Genomic DNA, 18,057 nt, shown 5'->3' with positions numbered 1-18,057 from the left:
TCTCAAGAGCCAGACTCCCAACATGATTGCTTTCTCAAAAATCGAAGAGGCACCGTTGTCCGAATCTCGAGAGCTAGATCCCCGACAAGATTGCTTGTTCAAAAATCGAAGAGGCACCGCTCTCCGAACTTCGAGAGCCAGATTTCCTTGGATAAAGCTTGTCTGCAATCTTCACACGCAACATCAGCTTTCCAGATACCACAGGCCACTTTTTCAAAGTGTTCTGACAAAGTTAAAACACGTGAAGCTTGCAGCTCCCACTACATTGCTGCGACCAAGAAAGGTAAATGAGCATTATACTTGTTGTTAGGAAGATTCCTATATATGTCGACCTCCATCCTCCACGGACAGGCAGACCTACAAAAATACTCAACCCTTCCTCATATCTGACAGGGCACTCCCAAAGAAGCCTTTCGAAATACTCAGCTTTCTTCCCCAAATAATACCTATGCAAACCAGCCATACTAGAGCAAGAGTATCTTATATCATCAGGGTCAAAAGCAAGAGTATCCCATATCATGCTTTTCCCTGTCTTTTCCTTTGCCCTTGTTCTTACCTACAAGATAAGGAGAAAGAGAGCAATTAGTCAGCACTTGGAATCAAGCTTCCAATCATGAACTGACTGCCTGGAACCCCTTGCATGATTACTTACCTGACATTGCTCTCGAGTACTCATCTTCAACATCTTATGCTTCCAGAAAAGATACCACATCTGCATGAGGAACAGATAATGTAAGTGAGAAGGATACAAGGAAGCATGTGGAGACAAGCGTAACATAACACGTGCCAATACATCCACTACTTTGTCAACAGCAAAAGTATCCCATATCATCAGGGTCGAACGTACTCTAGATTTGATGGACTTGTTTTGACCCTCAAATTCTTGAGTCGACCTTATATTCTGGAGGAAACCAGAAAACCCTCCAGCCCAGTTCAAGAATAAGCATGTGGAAAGTTACTTCTTCAAAAGCAAAAGTATCTCATATCATCTCTTCTCCATTTGCTTCTCCTTATCCTTGTTGCTGTTTACGACACAAGGAGAATGAGAACAATCAACCGGAAGCCGAAGTCGAACCTCCGATCCAGGTTGCTTGCTTGGAAGTCTGATTGCTTACCTTGTCTGTTACCTTATTCGGAAATCTCCTAGCTCGGCGACTTAGGGGACTCCTACTATAAGGTTTGTATCGCACTTGACCAAGCCCGAAACTACAAGTAAGCTTCAAGTGAAATTGATACATTACCTTGTGCATCTTCATCGATTAAAGATACCATCCCTGGATGGAGAAAAAGTACTTCCAGAGAAGATGCCATATCTACATATGAGACAGATAAGGCAAGTGAAAATGATACCACACTTCGGTACTTAGAAGTTTCGTGATTACTCAATGGTTTGGATCTTGCAAGTCCCCAACCGAGGAGCTTCCCTCACTCGGGAACTTAAGGGAGCACTGTTTGTACCATACTTGACCAATCTCGAAACTCTTGAGCACTGGTCAACGTTATACCGTTAAGGATCCAGAAAAGTTTCCCTCTAACCAGGAGACCAATCACAGCGCGACACGTGTCGACATCAAAAGCCAATCATAGCTCGACACGTGTCAACATCAGAAGGCAATCACAACATGACACGTGTCAATGTCAGAATGAAACTAGAAACTCTCTTCTATAAATAGAGATCATTCTCTCACAATATTTCCTAATGTCATTTGTCTAAATCATTCACTAGTACTCACTAAAGAAGAGCTTGAACCTATGTACTTGTGTAAACCCTTCACAATTAATGAGAACTCCTCTACTCCGTGGACGTAGCCAATCTGGGTGAACCACGTACATCTTGTGTTTGCTTCCCTGTCCCTATCCATTTACATACTTACCCACACTAGTGACCGGAGCAATCTAGTGAAAGTCACAAACTTAACAATTTCTGTTGTACTAAAGTCTTCACTGATTTTGTGCATCAACATAAGATATTCTTAAGTTGAAATGCAGAAGCACATTTGCAAAAACATCCTCAAACTTACCTTGAATAACAATGTAATGGCCATATTTATAGTAGATTTATTGGAGTCATGACACTAAGCAGTCATTGTGGAGTCAAAAATAATCATAAGGCGACACATGAATTTTTGGGTGAAAATGACGAAATTACCCTCGAGGAACACCAGGATTCCTATGCACGAGCAGTGAGCAATCATCCCTCAACCAAGTCAAAAGTGCCCAAAATAGGTAATAATTCAAAACATATTTCATCCATCCTCATCAAATCCTCTCCACAAGTTAACTCCCAAATCATTCCTATTTTATTATATTAATTAGCTAATCAATTAAGAAATTATTCTATTAATTAGCTAATTAATTGATTTATTATTCAATTATTCCTAATTAGCTACAAATCATGAACCTCACCCAAAATACCAACCAAGTGGACTGTCCTCCTCCTCCTAAAGGAGCCGGCCACACCCCTATAAATACCACCTCATTCTCTTCAACACTCAATTCCAATTCTCTTACCAAACTCTGTAAATTCTCCAAACACTTTGCCCTCAGAATTCTAACTTTGGCATCGGAGGTTCTTCGGCCAAAGCCTCTCATTCATCATGGGCCCGTGAGGGTCTTGGGCTTGACCTAAGGTGTTTTTTGTTTTGTAGGTGTAATTTTGTCCAATAGCAAGGAGGAAGAAATTTGCATCCACAGTAATCTTCTTGGTTATGTGTACAAAACTGGATGCACCACTATACTATTGGGCACTGACTTAGATTTGTGCACTAAATTTAGAGACGCAAAAATTTTTCGATGACTTAATTATTATAGTGTATGCTAATTAGTTAACAACCCATTTCATAGCAAGTATGGGCATCATAGACCTAGCGACTAATTAAGATTTGATTACTGATGATTTGGATGATATCCATTAATCCCCACGTCACAATGATGCTTCAGTTATATGTAATTTTCCTGTGGATTGGGAGCGTATGTGTGATACCTACTTCTACATTTTTTTCATAAATATTATGTTTTAAAAGTTCACAATTAAGATCACTCACATGATGAGAGAACCTAAGAAAATTAATTTTATATGCAACTCGATGCATGCAAAAGTTTCTATTCTAACTAAACTCCTCCATACGACTAAGAAGACATCTGGCAGGAACATTGTGATACTATTACATACATCTCATGCATGTTTTGGTTCCAACTTCTGATTAAGCTTCTAGCCACACAGTCCTCTCTATTTTCTCTCTCTCTCTCTCTGCACTAAAAGAGAATCATAAGCACAAAAGAATCCAATGTGCTACCACCACATCGCCTTATTACTCACTCATCTGTAGATTGCATGTGACAAACATATAAGAAAAAGGGTTGGTACTTACTAACACTTACATGCATTTTGTCCTTTAGTTTCATACATGCTTAGTTACAAAGTACCAAATCTCATGAGTGCACCTTTGATAAGTGATGATTTTTTTTTTTTTATCTTTTTTATGATTTAGACAATAATCACCTGGCATAATAATTAATTCTCTAACAATCATGACAATCCAATTCTCATAATGTTATATAATATATATAGTTATGGAGTCATATTTTATTCATATATATATATAGAGGAAGCTTTTAAGGAAAAGAATCTCTTTTTTTATATAAAAATGGAGATTAGTTGTAAGGTTCACATCATATCGAATTTTAATGATCTGAACCATTCATTTTTCAAGTTGTATCTCATAGATAATCCTTACAAAATATTAGTCAAATCGAAAATATTTAAAACATCTAGTTGGATTCAAAGAAATGAAAGAATACTTTGTTATATAAGAAACAATAAAATTTGATCTTGATAATTAAATAAGCAAATGATTTTGAATTGAATTGAATTTTTACAAGGATGATCTATGAATCAAAACTAACAAATTAAATAATTCGGATCGTTAAAATTTAATGTGAAATGGGTCCCACAAATAATCTCTATTTTTTTTCAAAAATGGGAATCCCTTTGTGTGTGTGTACATTAGTTTTTATTCGAAAAAGGTTCTGTGTCCAAGTCGAGTACTCCAAGCTCCACTAAAATTTTGTGGTACACTTGTTGTACATACCACGTGCCACGAACATGGAAAAAAGTTGGTACTAGCAGAGTAAAGTAGGGTTCCCAAAAAAAAAAAAAAAAACAAAATACATATATATATATACACACACACACATATTGGTTACAACGGTCAGATATCTGACCCCATGAACCCCATCACAGGTACCCTTCAGCACTTGATCGTATTTAACAGTGTGCTCATCTTTTTTGTCACTTAGTACTATAGATTAGTAGTATTTCTCTTTACTGGTAAGGTCATTTCCAACCGAAGATTAGCCAGATGACTCATTTTAGCACTGTCACAAAAAACTATCTCCAACTGAGGGCCGAATAGCCATAGGACCAAACATAATTTATTACTTAAATTTAAAAACTACAACAATTTAAATTTAAAAACTACAACAACTTAAATTTAAAAAACTACAACTTATGTTTAAAAACTACAACTTAAATTTAAAAACTACAAATTAAATTTAAAAACTACAACAACTTAAATTTATAGGAAAAAAAATGAGAATTTTTAATATTTTTTTACAAATTTTGGCTGAAAAAAATTCGAATTCAAATTGAACGGCTAGTTAATGTCTTTTGGCTATAAATAGGATGGATAGTGGGCTATAATTCACACACCTTTGAATTCAATCTCTTTCAATTCAAGTTTACAATGAATTCCAACTTTAGATCCTCTCCGAATTGGAAGAAAAATGGGCGCAGATGAGACAAGAAGATGAGGAGTCTGATGAAGAAGATGAAGCATGGCACAACACACAATATGTGGTAGCCATGGCTGAGGCCATGATGTGTTAGCCAACTGAGGAACAACCTCAATGGGGTGACTTTATTGCTGGTCGCTCTTACAAACCACGAAACAGAGCGATGACGCATACTAATCTGATGAACAATTACTTCAACCCCAACTTGGTGTACACAGAAGATGATTTCAGACGTCGTTTCCGGATGAGACGTCATGTCTTCGAGTATGTACTTCATGATGTCCATCAGGTCAATCCATATTTTAAACAGAAGCTGGACATAGTAGGTCATCATGGTTTCTCACCTCATAAGAAGGTTATTGTTGCACTACGAATGATGGTCTATGGCTCCCCAACTGATTCGATGGATGAAACCCATGGTATGTCTAAGTCTACATGTCTTGATACTCTTGCTGAATTCTATAACACAATTGTTTAGCTTTACAAAGATGAGTACCTCCGTGAGCCAAATCAAGAAGATCTGGATTGGCTCATTCACAAAGCTAAAGACCAAGGCGACTCGGGGGCTACGACCCTTCGACATACCAGTGAGTGGGCCTTTGGTTTTCAGTATATATTTATATACTTGATATTTTCCCAGAAATATGTGTTTAAATGAAAGTATGTCGTAAATGCCATGCATATAAGTATAATTCGTATATGAATTGGTATATAATGCTTTATATATATAAATGTGGTGATGTGGACGCTCAGGTAAGCTCAGGTGAGTTATGTTTGGTTGTGTGAATTGTCAATGATGTGACATGTGATTGAATAATGTTGAGCTCATAAGACTGCACCTAGGGTGATTGTGATTTAGCCAGAGTTATGGCACATGCCTGTTTATTATGTCACCTCCTGCACCATATGCTCATATTGGATCAAATTTAGGTGCATAGTCTTGTCGCATAGACCATCTTAGGTGGTTCCGACTCGTAGGTGACTAGCGATTTATCGCCCAACTATTATGTGAGAGTAGTATTGAGCATAATTATATTATACCCATTATTGTCGTACAGACCTTTTCTTTTGGTTCTGACTTTTGTGCAGTATGTTGCCGTATAGGTCATTGTAGTGACTCCGGCTAGATTGATGTTGAACTATGAATTCAGCCGTACAGACTACCACAGAGGTTCTGGCTAACATGTTATATTTATATGAAATTATTCTTACCTGAATTGCTTACTCTGTTATATCTTGGCATGACATACATATGAATATGATTATGTGAAGCATGATTTGAATTGATATAATTTCATATATATTTATGTATATGCAAATATCTTGATTATGGGAAAAATTATACATGTTTTACGATGAAGGGTTAGATATGTTGATAAATGAAATAGTTTTGTAAAACATTTGTTTTTGCCCACTCATGTTTTCTGTTTTGCGCCCCTCTAGGTTTTAGGTAAGTTTGCAGTTGTTGGGTGCGAGGACTTCAGCGATTCTGACATATCTAAATAATTGTAGGACATCTTATGGTACTATATAATTAGTACTTGTCCTACTGGACTGCACCTAGACTTTATATGCTCTGATTAGGAGTGTTTACTTTTGTATCTTACTCCTAACACTTCCTGTTTAGTAGTGCACTCTAGTAGTTTTGGTTTTTAATTATTCATATAATTCTTATCTTCATTGCTTCTGCACTGTGCACATGGCTACGTCACCCTCACGTGACGGCCATCATGCCTAGATCTCAGTCGGGGTGTATCAGTTGGGTATTAGAGCCTAGGTTTAGCAGTCCTGTATAGTTCTTGAATATTTTAATCCTTGTGATGTCTTATGTCAGAACTATGTCGCCTCGTAGAGAGCTCCATCACTCAGCTGAGCCTAGTTTCCCTGATATTGCTTAATTAGGGGAAGCTATAGTTACTGCCATTCAGTCTGCATTTCGTCCTCCTCAAATGACACCTCTTGAGACTGTGTATAACCTGAAGTTGAATCACTTCATGGGAAATGAAGGACATGAGGGGGCAGAAAAATGGCTTAATCATATCGAGAAAACCTTTCTTGTGATGCAGAGTCAGGGGAACTTTCCTCCTGATAGGTGGGTCGAGACGACTACCTGGTTTTTAGGAAAGCAGCCTGCATCTTGGTGGAGACATGAGTCTTACCAGTTGACCCTAGTGGAGATTGCAGACTGGGGAATATTTAAAGAGTTGTTTAGGAAAAGGTTCATTCCTCCTGAGTACATTGATCGTAAGAAACAAGAGTTTACTCATTTGAAGCAAGGAAAGATGTCAGCTAATGATTATTACAGGATGTTTACTGATTTGTCAAGATATGATCCGGAGGTTATTGCTAATCCGGTTAAGATGCTTCGTCGTTTCAGATTGGGTACTAAGAAGAAATGGCATTCCATAGCGACATCGACTCACTGTGCCACTTACTAGGAGTTTTATGAGGTTTTACTACGGATTGAGGACTTAGAGAACATGCCCAGTGAAAGTGAGGATGAGGAAGAAAAGAATGGGAACCAGAAGTAAGATGATAAAGGCAAAAGGCAAGCATTTCAGGGACCTCGTAAGACCTAGAATTTTAAGAGAAGTGGCGGCATTTCCAGCTCTTCTAGTGGAGGTTTGAGTTCCAATATGCAGAGGATAGGTGGTAGATTTACTGAAGGCCCTAGATTTCAGAGACAGAGAGACTTTGGTGGTTTAGGTGGTCCAAGTGCTCTTTTATGCCGCATATGTAATAATAGGCATTTTGTGGAGTGTAGGAGAGGCAGTAGTGGATGCTATACTTGTGGACAAATGGGTCATATGGCTACTCAATGCCCTCAGAATCAACAGAGACCCTAGCAGCCTTCATTTCCACCACTTGCACCGACCCAGCAAGCCTCAGGATCTAGTGGTTATGCCCAGACTAGACGATGAGGTGCCTATCATTATCAAGGCGATGCCGCTCCTTACACCTCATGACAGTATCAGTATTCTCAGGATCCTCAGTATCAGAGTGGGTACCCTCAGTATTAAGGAGGTTCCATTTCGTACCAGCCACATTCAGCTGGTGGATCTCAGTGGTACCAAGGAGGATAACCCTAGTAGGGAGAGATTGCTGCTAGCAGCGCATGATCTTCGAGGCAGTCTGGTCAGCCTAGACAAGGACGTGGTGTTCATGCTAACAGAGGTCGTGGTGGACGACAGCAAAATCAGGGACGTGTCCATAACATGACTCTGCAAGATGTTCAGAACAATCTTGATTTAATCATGGGTACGTTAAATATTCTTGGTCATTTTGCTAGAATATTGATTGATTGTGGTGCAACGCATTCTGTTATCTCTCATACATTTGCTCAAGTGACACAACCCCATCCTACACCTCTAGGATATAATTTAGAGTTTTCTATGCCTAGAGGGGATCGATGTTTTGTGGATCAGGTATATCCAGGATGTCCAGTGATAGTAGAAGGTGTTGTTATGCTGGCTAATCTTATGCCATTGGATATTATGGATTTTGATGTGATTTTGGGCACTGATTGGTTGCATTATAATTGTGCCAAGATAAATTGTTATGGAAAGACAGTCACATTTCATCGTCCTGGATTACCTGAAGTTACATTTGTAGGAGAGCCTAGTAGGGTGAGGCATGGTGTTATTTTAGCCATGAAAGCCAAGAGATTGTTGTCGAAATGTTGTTAAGGATATTTGGCTTATGTGGTATTGAATGATGATGCTCCTAGTAGTGTGGAGGATGTACGTGAGGTCAGATATATTTCGGATGTATTCCCTGAGGATTTGCCTGGATTACTGCCAGATAGAGATGTGGAGTTTGTTATTGATCTACTTCCATGTACGAATCCTATATCTTTGACTCCTTATAGAATGGCTCCTGCTGAATTAAGGGAATTGAAACCTCAGTTGCAAGAGTTAGTGGATAAAGGTTTTATTTAGCCTAGTACTTCACCTTTGGGAGCTCCAGTTTCATTTGTGAGAAAGAAAGATGGAACTTTGAGGCTGTGCATTAATTACAGGCAATTGAATCGAGTAACCATTAAGAACCGTTATCCGTTACCTCGTATAGATGATTTATTTGATCAACTCAGAGGTGCCTGTGTATTTTCTAAGATTGACTTGAGGTCGGGTTACTACCAGTTGAAGATTAAAAATGAAGATGTCCTTAAAACCACATCCAGGACTCGATATGGTCATTATAAGTTTCTTGTGATACCATTCGGGTTAACTAATGCACCAACAGCTTTTATGGATTTGATGAATCGAGTATTCCAGCCATATTTGGACAGGTTTGTTATTGTCTTCATTGACGATATTCTGGTATACTCTAAGTCTAAGGTTGAGCATGCTAGACATCTGAAATTGGTGTTGAGCAGCTTGATGGAACACCAGCTATATGCTAAGTTTAGCAAATGTGAATTTTGGTAGAATCAAGTGGCATTTTTGGGACATGTCATTTCTGTTCAAGGCATTCAAGTGGATTCTCAAAAAGTGGCAGCTGTGGAGAATTGGGAGCAACCTCAAACTGTCACCGAGGTATGGAGTTTTCTTGGCCTAGTAAGCTATTATAGACGGTTCGTTAAGGACTTTTCAGTGATTGGTTTGCCATTGACGAGGTTGACTCAAAAGGACTTTAAGTTTGAGTGGGATAATAATTGTGAGCAAAGTTTTTAGCAGTTGAAGTATTATCTCACTCATGCACCTGTTCTAGCACTTCCATATGATGTTGGTAATTATGAAGTTTATAGTGATGCTTCTTTGAATGGTTTGGGTTGTGTATTGATGCAACATGGTAGGGTGATTGCTTATGCTTTGAGATAGTTGAAACCTCATGAGAAGAATTACCCTACTCATGATTTGGAGTTAGCAACTATCATCTTCACTTTGAAGATTTGGAGACATTATCTTTATGGCAAGAAATGTAAGATCTTCACGGATCATAAGAGTCTTCAGTATCTATTTACTCAGAGAGATCTTAATCTTTGACAGCGGAGGTGGATTGAGTTACTTAGTGACTATGATTGCACGATTGAGTATCATCCTGGTCGTGCAAATGCAGTGGCGGATGCACTTAGTAGAAAGACTACAGCCAAAATTAATGCCATCTATGATTGTCATGTTCCTCTTCTAGCAGATTTGAGGTCCACTGGAGTGGAGTTAGGAGTGGAAGATCGAGAGGAAGCCTTACTTGCTAATTTTCAAGTTAGGCCAATTTTAATTGATCGCGTGCTCGAGGCCTAGATGAATGATGAAGAGACCCAGGAAATAATTCAAGCAAGGAATCAAGGCAAAAAGAAAGATTTCGGGATTCGAGAAACTGATGGCATGCTTATGCAGGAAAGCAGAAGTATGTGCCAAATAATGCAGAATTAAGGAAACAAGTTTTGGATAAAGCACATATTTCGGCATATGCGATGCAGCCAGGAGGCACTAAGATGTATCATACCATTAGGCCATTTTAATATTGGCCGGGTATGAAAAGAGAAATTGCCGAATATGTGAGTAGGTGTACCATTTGTCGACAGGTTAAAGCTGAAAGGAAGAAGCCGTTTGGGTTGATGCAGCCACTTCCCTTTCCACAATGGAAATGGGAAAATATTACTATGGATTTTGTGTACAAGCTTCCTCGTACACAGAATGGTTATGAGGGCATTTGGGAGATAATTGATCGGCTTACTAAGTTAGCACATTTCATTCCAGTGAGGGAAAAGTATTCATTAAGCCGATTAGCTAAGTTATTCATATCACAAATTGTGAAGTACCATGGCGTCCCAGTTATTATTATCTTGGATTGGGATCCTAGATTTACTTCCAAGTTCTGGGTAGCATTTCAGGAAGTTCTTGGTACGAGATTACTTTATAGTACGGCATACCACCCTCAGACAGATGGGCAATTTGAAAGGACTATTCAGACATTAGATGATATGTTGAGATCCTCAGTGCTGCAGTTTGGAGATAGTTAGCATGATTGTTTGGATTTGATGGAGTTCGCCTGCAACAACAGTTATCATTCGAGTATTGGTATGGCACCATTTGAGGCACTTTACGGGAAATCTTGTCATACGCCTCTATGTTGGTCAGAGGTTGGCGAAAGAGTTTTAGTGGGCCCTGAGATTGTGGATGAGACTACTCAAAATGTTCAGGTAATTAAGTCTAACCTGAAAGCGGCCCAGGATCGACAAAAGAGCTTAGCAGACAAGCATGCCACTGATTGGAAGTATAATGTAGGTGATTGGGTATTTTTTAAGTTATCACCTTGGAAAGGTGTTGTACGATTTGGAAAGAAAGGAAAGTTGAGTCTTAGGTACATTGGACCATATATGATCACTGAGCGAGTCGGTGAGGTTGCTTACAGGCTTGAGTTGCCTTCAGAGTTGTCCAAGGTACACGATGTGTTTCATGTTTCAATGTTTCGACATTTTGTTTCATATCCTTCAATGTGATTCCTCCTCAACCTTTGGAAATTAATTCGGATTTGACTTATGATGAGGAACCAGTGACTCTGCTGGATTGGAAGGATAAGGAACTCAGGAATAAGACAGTGTGTTTGGTAAAAGTGTTATGGAGAAATCATTCAGTTGAAGAAGCTACTTGGGAGACAGAAGATCGGATGAGAGAGATGTACCCACGCTTGTTTTATGATTATTAGTGGATATAGTGATTGTATGTAATTTCGAGGACGAAATTTTATAAGGTGGGGAGATTGTCACAGCCCGTCCCAAACTTCTATTATCGATGATGTAAAATGATGGAATTGTCCTCGGACGTTAATTGATGTGTGTGAATTATTATTGGGTTAAATTGTTTTAGATTGGTGACCCAATTAGAACTAAGACTTTTCTTAGTTTTGATTGGTGGCTTTTGGACCACACACATACCCACATTTTCTCTCTCTCCTTTGCGTGCTCTCTCTCTCAGACTTTCACTCTCACTCTCACTCTCTCTCTCCCTTCTTCGTACGGACCAACCCAGAAACCCTCTCAAACCTTGTAGATCGAAGGTTTTAAGATCACCATTGTGTTCGTGAGGACCATACGAGTTCAAAGGTACCATTTTCAGGTAAGGAAACTTTCGATTTCACGTAAAAACCCTAGCTCCGATTTCGTCATTGTTCATGCATACGTGAAATCTTATCTTTCAGGGAATTTGAAGCTTATAGGAAGCTTAAAGAGGTCCCCATGAGTCTCGGGGTACTTTGTTGGAAGGAATTGGACGTCGGAGGGCTAAGATCGACGTATATCTAGGTAAGCCGAACTATCGAGCTTTCTCGGGGAAAACTAGTAGATTTTAAGCCTTGAAACTTATATAACGTGATTCTACATGTTATTAGCTTCATTTTGGTACCAATTTTGTGGAAAATGGTGAAGAAACAAAAAAGAATAAACAATTTAAAGTTTTACCCAGAAACCGGCGAAGTCACCGGCGACCAGTGACTCATCGGAGAAGAAAGGAGCATATTCCGTTAAGTTGATGGAATATGCTAACGCCATCAGTCATCTTTAACAGTTACCGTTGGGTTTTAACGGAATATTCCTAACGGCAGTTAAAGAATCCGTCAGGATTTCCTGCGCGTGGCCGCACGTATTGCCATGCACTCGCCAGAGCGTGAGAGGTTAGAAAAATATTATAAAAATTTGGGAATGATCCTAAAGTTGTGTAGGTCACTATGGTATATTCAAATACCAAAATTGAGTATTGTATGAGAAGTTATTAGCTAGTTTTGCCTATGTGCTTTAAATAACATTTTTATAGTTAATTCGCATATAGGTGAGACTTATCCTGAGGACGAGCGTGTTCAAGGGCGACTCGGGGACTACGATCCTTCGACATACTAGTGAGTGGGCTTTTGGTTTTCAGTATATATTTATATACTTGATATTTTCCCAGAAATATGTGTTTAAATGAAAGTATGTCGTAAATGCCATGCATATAAGTATAATTTGTATATGAATTGGTATATGATGATTTATATATATAAATGTGGTGTTGTGGACGCTCAGGTAAGCTCAGGTGAGTTATGTTTGGTTATGTGAATTGTCAATGATATGATATGTGATTGAATAATGTTGAGCTCATAAGACTGCACCTAGGGTGATTGTGATTTAGCGAGAGTTATGGCACATGCCTGTTTATTATGTCACCTCCCGCACCATATGCTCATATTGGATCCAATTTAGGTGCACAATCTTGTCGCATACACCATCTTAGGTGGTTCCGATTCGTAGGTGACTAGCGATTTATCGCCCAGCTATTATGTAAGAGTAGTATTGAGCATAATTATATTACACCCATTATTGTCGTACAGACCTTTTCTTTTGGTTCCGACTTTTGTGCAGTATGTTGCCATATAAGTCATTGTAGTGACTCCGGCTAGATTGATGTTGCGCTATGAATTCAGCCGTACAGACTACCACGGGGGTTCCGGCTAACATGTTATATTTATATGAAATTATTCTTACTTGAATTGCTTACTCTGTTATATCTTGGCATGGCATACATATGAATATGATTATGTGAAGCATGATTTGAATTGATATAATTTCATATATATTTATGTATATGCATATATCTTGATTCTGGGAAAAATTATACATGTTTTACAACGAGAGGTTAGATATGTTGATAAATGAAATGGTTTTGTAAAACATTTGTTTTTGCCCACTTACGTTTTTTGTTTTGCGCCCCTCTAGGTTTTAGGTAAGTTTGCAGTTGCTGGGTGCGAGAACTTTGTCAATTCTGACATATCTAAATAATTGTAGGACATCTTATGGTACTGTATAATTAGTACTTATCCTACTAGACTGCACCTAGACTTTATATGCTCTGATTAGGAGTGTTTACTTTTGTATCTTACTCCTAACACTTCATGTTTAGTAGTGCACTCTAGTAGTTTCGGTTTTTAATTATTCATATAATTCTTATCTTCATTGCTTCCGCACTGTGCACATGACTACGTCACCCTCACATGACGGCCAGCATGCCTTAATCTCGGTCGAAGTGTGTCATTGCAAATGTATTTTTCTTTCTAATTATAGAAAGTTTGGAGTGCCAAATGAAATTTTTGGAATGCTAATAATAGTTCCCTATTACTTTTCTATATTTACTTTTTGAGTACATTCTATACTGACGTTTTTTTTAGTACATCTATATATTTACACTAAGGAGAGGATGAGTTGTTAGAGATTTCAATAATAAATATATAAATTATTATATATATATATGACTTGGTGTTGCATTGTGCAACATGTGTGTGTATAATAAGGACTTGGATTGTCTGCCTTCCCCATGCCCTCCTATTTATGTGATCACGGTTAAGCCACATCAATATTTTATATTCCTATTGCTTTTTGTCTTATTATTTCTATAAAAAAAAATCAATATAAAATGTTGATGTGGCTTAACCGTGACCACATAATATAGGAGGGCATGGGAAGGGTATGGGATGTGGAGGGCAGACAATTCAAGTTCTTATAATAAAGGGTGTTGCGGTGCATAGCAAGTGTACGGGCGGCATCCTTTACAAAAGGTTGGGTTTAATTCAACATTTTGCGGTTGTATATTTTGTTGAATGGTTGCAACTTTTGGTTAAAAGATATGATGCTTACTCAAAGGGTGTGATATTCACATACCCCATTTTACTTTTCACACACCCTTTTAATTTTTGGCCGTCGGATCGGATGAATTGAAGAAAATCAACGGATATAAATTAATAAGGGATGTGTAAGAAGTAAAATGGGGTGTGTGGATAGCACACCCCTACTCAAATTTTATGAGTAGAATTAAAATACGTAATCAATCAATATTTATTTTTTGAAAATTCTAAATAGAAGACATGTCTTTTGGGTCAACACTATTAAGAAGGGTTGTATATCTTCAACTAAAATGTATATCTTCAACACTATAAATACCTATTTAATGCCTATAAATACCTATTGTGACATAATGTTTCACACTCAATTTTCAGAAATTTGTTTCTACATTCCTTGCTCTTTTTTTTCTTCATCACATTCATACAATTTCTTTCTAATTATTTCTAAGGGAATAGAATTCGGTTTTGCTAATCGAATATTTCATACTTTGTTGTATCTTGGAAGTGATTTGCCAAGAACCCCTTAGCAAACTTATTCGAGTGGGGCAAATAACACTTTAAGGAAACGATTCAAGTCGTACCTCAAAGTCATCAGTCGGATTATTCTCTATATTTCTACATCTACTTTAACAGGAGTTCGACTAAGCTACACAATGGCGGCCTAATTTGGTATCGAATTCACCATTCACGATCTTCGAACCTAATACCTCCCACTTCTAAGTAAAGAGAAATACTACTTACTTAAAAACAAAAGGGAAATCCTGGTGCCTTTTTTATATTGTTTCAATGAAATGTTATCTTTTCAAATTATCTGGTATATATGTTATTAGACTAAAATTACTAATTTGAATCACGTATGTGCAAAAAACAACCACCTGCATGATTATTGATGTGAATTGATGATTTGATAACGTAACTAACCTGATCGCTTTTTCTTAAGATAAGTTGTTAATTTCTGGATTCTTGTTAAAGACTGGAGCATATATAAAATTGGTTGGGAATGACGAGGAAAATGATGGAAAAGAAGTTTCGAGTGAAGCCATTTGGAGAAAATGAGGTTGCTTCTGGCTTTAGAGAGAGAAGCCAAGACGGACGTCAAGTATTGTCCTAATTTAACACGTCTGGTTGAACACTATTTTATTTGATTGAATAAGGAAGGTAGTCAATGCTTGATTGTGACTATTGAAGTTTTTGGCAAATATTTTTCTAAATAATCCTTAAAACTATAGAATTATGAGAGACCAAAACCCTTTTGCTTACTTTAAAGTCTTCAAATTAGACTCACTGATTTGGCCAAAATGCCCATCTTACCCTTTTTTTTTGTGTGTTGACAATGAAACATAAACTTAAAAAAAATAAGAAGTTACATACGAATATCTCAATCTTATCTTTTTTATTATTTGTCATAAAATATTAGGGTTTTGGCTCCCACAGTCCTACCTTTTATGGTAGTCTGTATGATACGGTTTCCTTTTGATGTAGGATCAAGATGATTAATTATGGAATTATTTTTAAAATATTCTCAACTAGATCACCTTAACTTTTCACCGCCCAGTTCCAATTAGGTACAACCAAAATTTACAAAAGTTTATTCTCTTCTAATTCTTGGAAAGGGTTTTCCTTGTTATTGCATACCTAGCATGCATATGCAAGCACATATAGTAAAGAATTATAGCATTCTGATGGAAACTTTTGTCAGGGTTTTTGAATTAAAAACAGAAAAAAGAAGATTCTTCAAAGTACTTAAAGATTATCTAGGTGCAAAAACAGATTTTTAAGGATGGTTTTGCAGCAAAAAATTAAAAGGAATAAATGAGATAAAAAGAAAATTTAAGCTTTAGACTTCTTTTTAAAAAAAAAAAAAATACTAGTGATTAGCAACGCAAACCACCCTCTTGAAGTTTCAATCACCAAACTTCTTTTGGTAATTAAATCCCAAGTGCTCAATATCTTTGAGAGGGGCATAACTTTCAGAATATGGAAGCATCACATATGCTCCCTTGACATATATGAAATCTTAGTAAATTACTAGTTCTTGTGACTTCCCCTACAATGGAAAAAAGATTAGGCTGTTTATATATAGAGGTAATTAGGCATGTTCCTTTGGGGATATCTACTAAAATTGCAACAATATGAACAAGATTAACGCATAAATCGAGAAATAGCAAATCCTTTTCTTCATCTTATTGTAACCTAAAAATTAAACAAAATTAGTCTTCTAGTTTAGTTATAGACATAGTTACCAAGTACTATTATTGAATGTGGATAAAGATGATTAAGAAATAAGAGGAAAACATTTCTGGTTGCTGCTGGACACTGGCATTGCAAATTGCAAATTGCAAAATGGACGCTCTTTTGGAGTTCAAGACCCCTGAAAGGAATTGGAATTCTTGTTATATGGTCCCAACCTTCTTTTCATCTTTAGCAACCTTTCATAGCCCTAATGTGTACCTATGATGCTAATATGCTATCTTTGAAATGCCAAATGCCAACCCATCTCATATGTTTGTCTTGTTTTTTCACTTTTTCTTTCCTCTCTATCTCTTTACCTCTTTTGAGGCAATGCTCATTGATTTTGAGTTGCAGATTGGATTGTAGTTGAGGTATTTGGCACACTCATTCAATCCTCTAATTAATATGAAACGATCATACTGCGTATTGTGCGAATATGTTCAAGTATGAACTTTTTTCGTTGCAGAATGTGTGAATCAGCCTAGACCCTCAAAATCCACAAACTTCTGCTCACAAATTCTTATATCACGTGATTGACACTTGAACTTATATGTGAGATACCCGTTTCATAGAATGGGTGTTAACAACTTTAGCTCAAACGCAGTCATCCACTTCTCGTGCAGATCTTATTGGAAGAAAAACTAACAACCCAATTTACCATGTTCAATGAGGATGGCCAATTTGTCACGATTCTTTTATGATTAGGCAAAACAATGGTAATTTAATTACATTTTAGAATCACATAATTACACAATCTAATAATTGGTAAAATTGGCCGGTTAATTCTTGATCTGCAACTAGTTAAACCTTATATTCATAACTGAAATTTGAGTCCAACCAACCTGAAACTATGTTAAAATAAAAAGTGTTACTAGTCCCATCCCGTTGTCCTATTTTCCCACCCACCTTATAATTTCACCCATAATAAAAAGTTAAAAATGAAAAACTCTCTTTTCCCACCCACCCTTATTCCTAATATAACCTTTTATATATCTCTAAAATCTTTTAAATTTTATTTATTAGAATATATATATATATATATATATATATATATATATCTCTCTCTCTCTCTCTCTCTCTCTCTCTAACAAAAAAAATGATAAAAATTGGTTAACTATCCCAATTCCAAAACCACTGAAGCAATAGACCTCCAAACCCCATCTGCACCACGATCCCCAATATGACAGTGGCACCAACACCCAAACTCCACCCCATCCAACCTTCGCAGCACCAACATAGCCTCAAAACTGCCCACCTCCATGGGTTTACCCATCTTCCTTCGCTATAAACAATCTCTTTCACTACCAGAATTGGATCGAGATTGTACACTATCTGGGATAAAGGGAAAAGGAAGGAGTTGAAAAGAAGGTAGCCATCATCAACGCCCTCGTGAGGGAGGTATGTGGTTGTGCACTTGTCGTGGTTATAATAGTGAGAACGGGG

The sequence above is a fragment of the Malus sylvestris genome, chromosome 5 (assembly GCF_916048215.2).
Source record: "Malus sylvestris chromosome 5, drMalSylv7.2, whole genome shotgun sequence".
In the NCBI taxonomy this organism is placed as follows: domain Eukaryota; kingdom Viridiplantae; phylum Streptophyta; class Magnoliopsida; order Rosales; family Rosaceae; genus Malus; species Malus sylvestris.
This window is presented reverse-complemented; position numbering follows the sequence as displayed.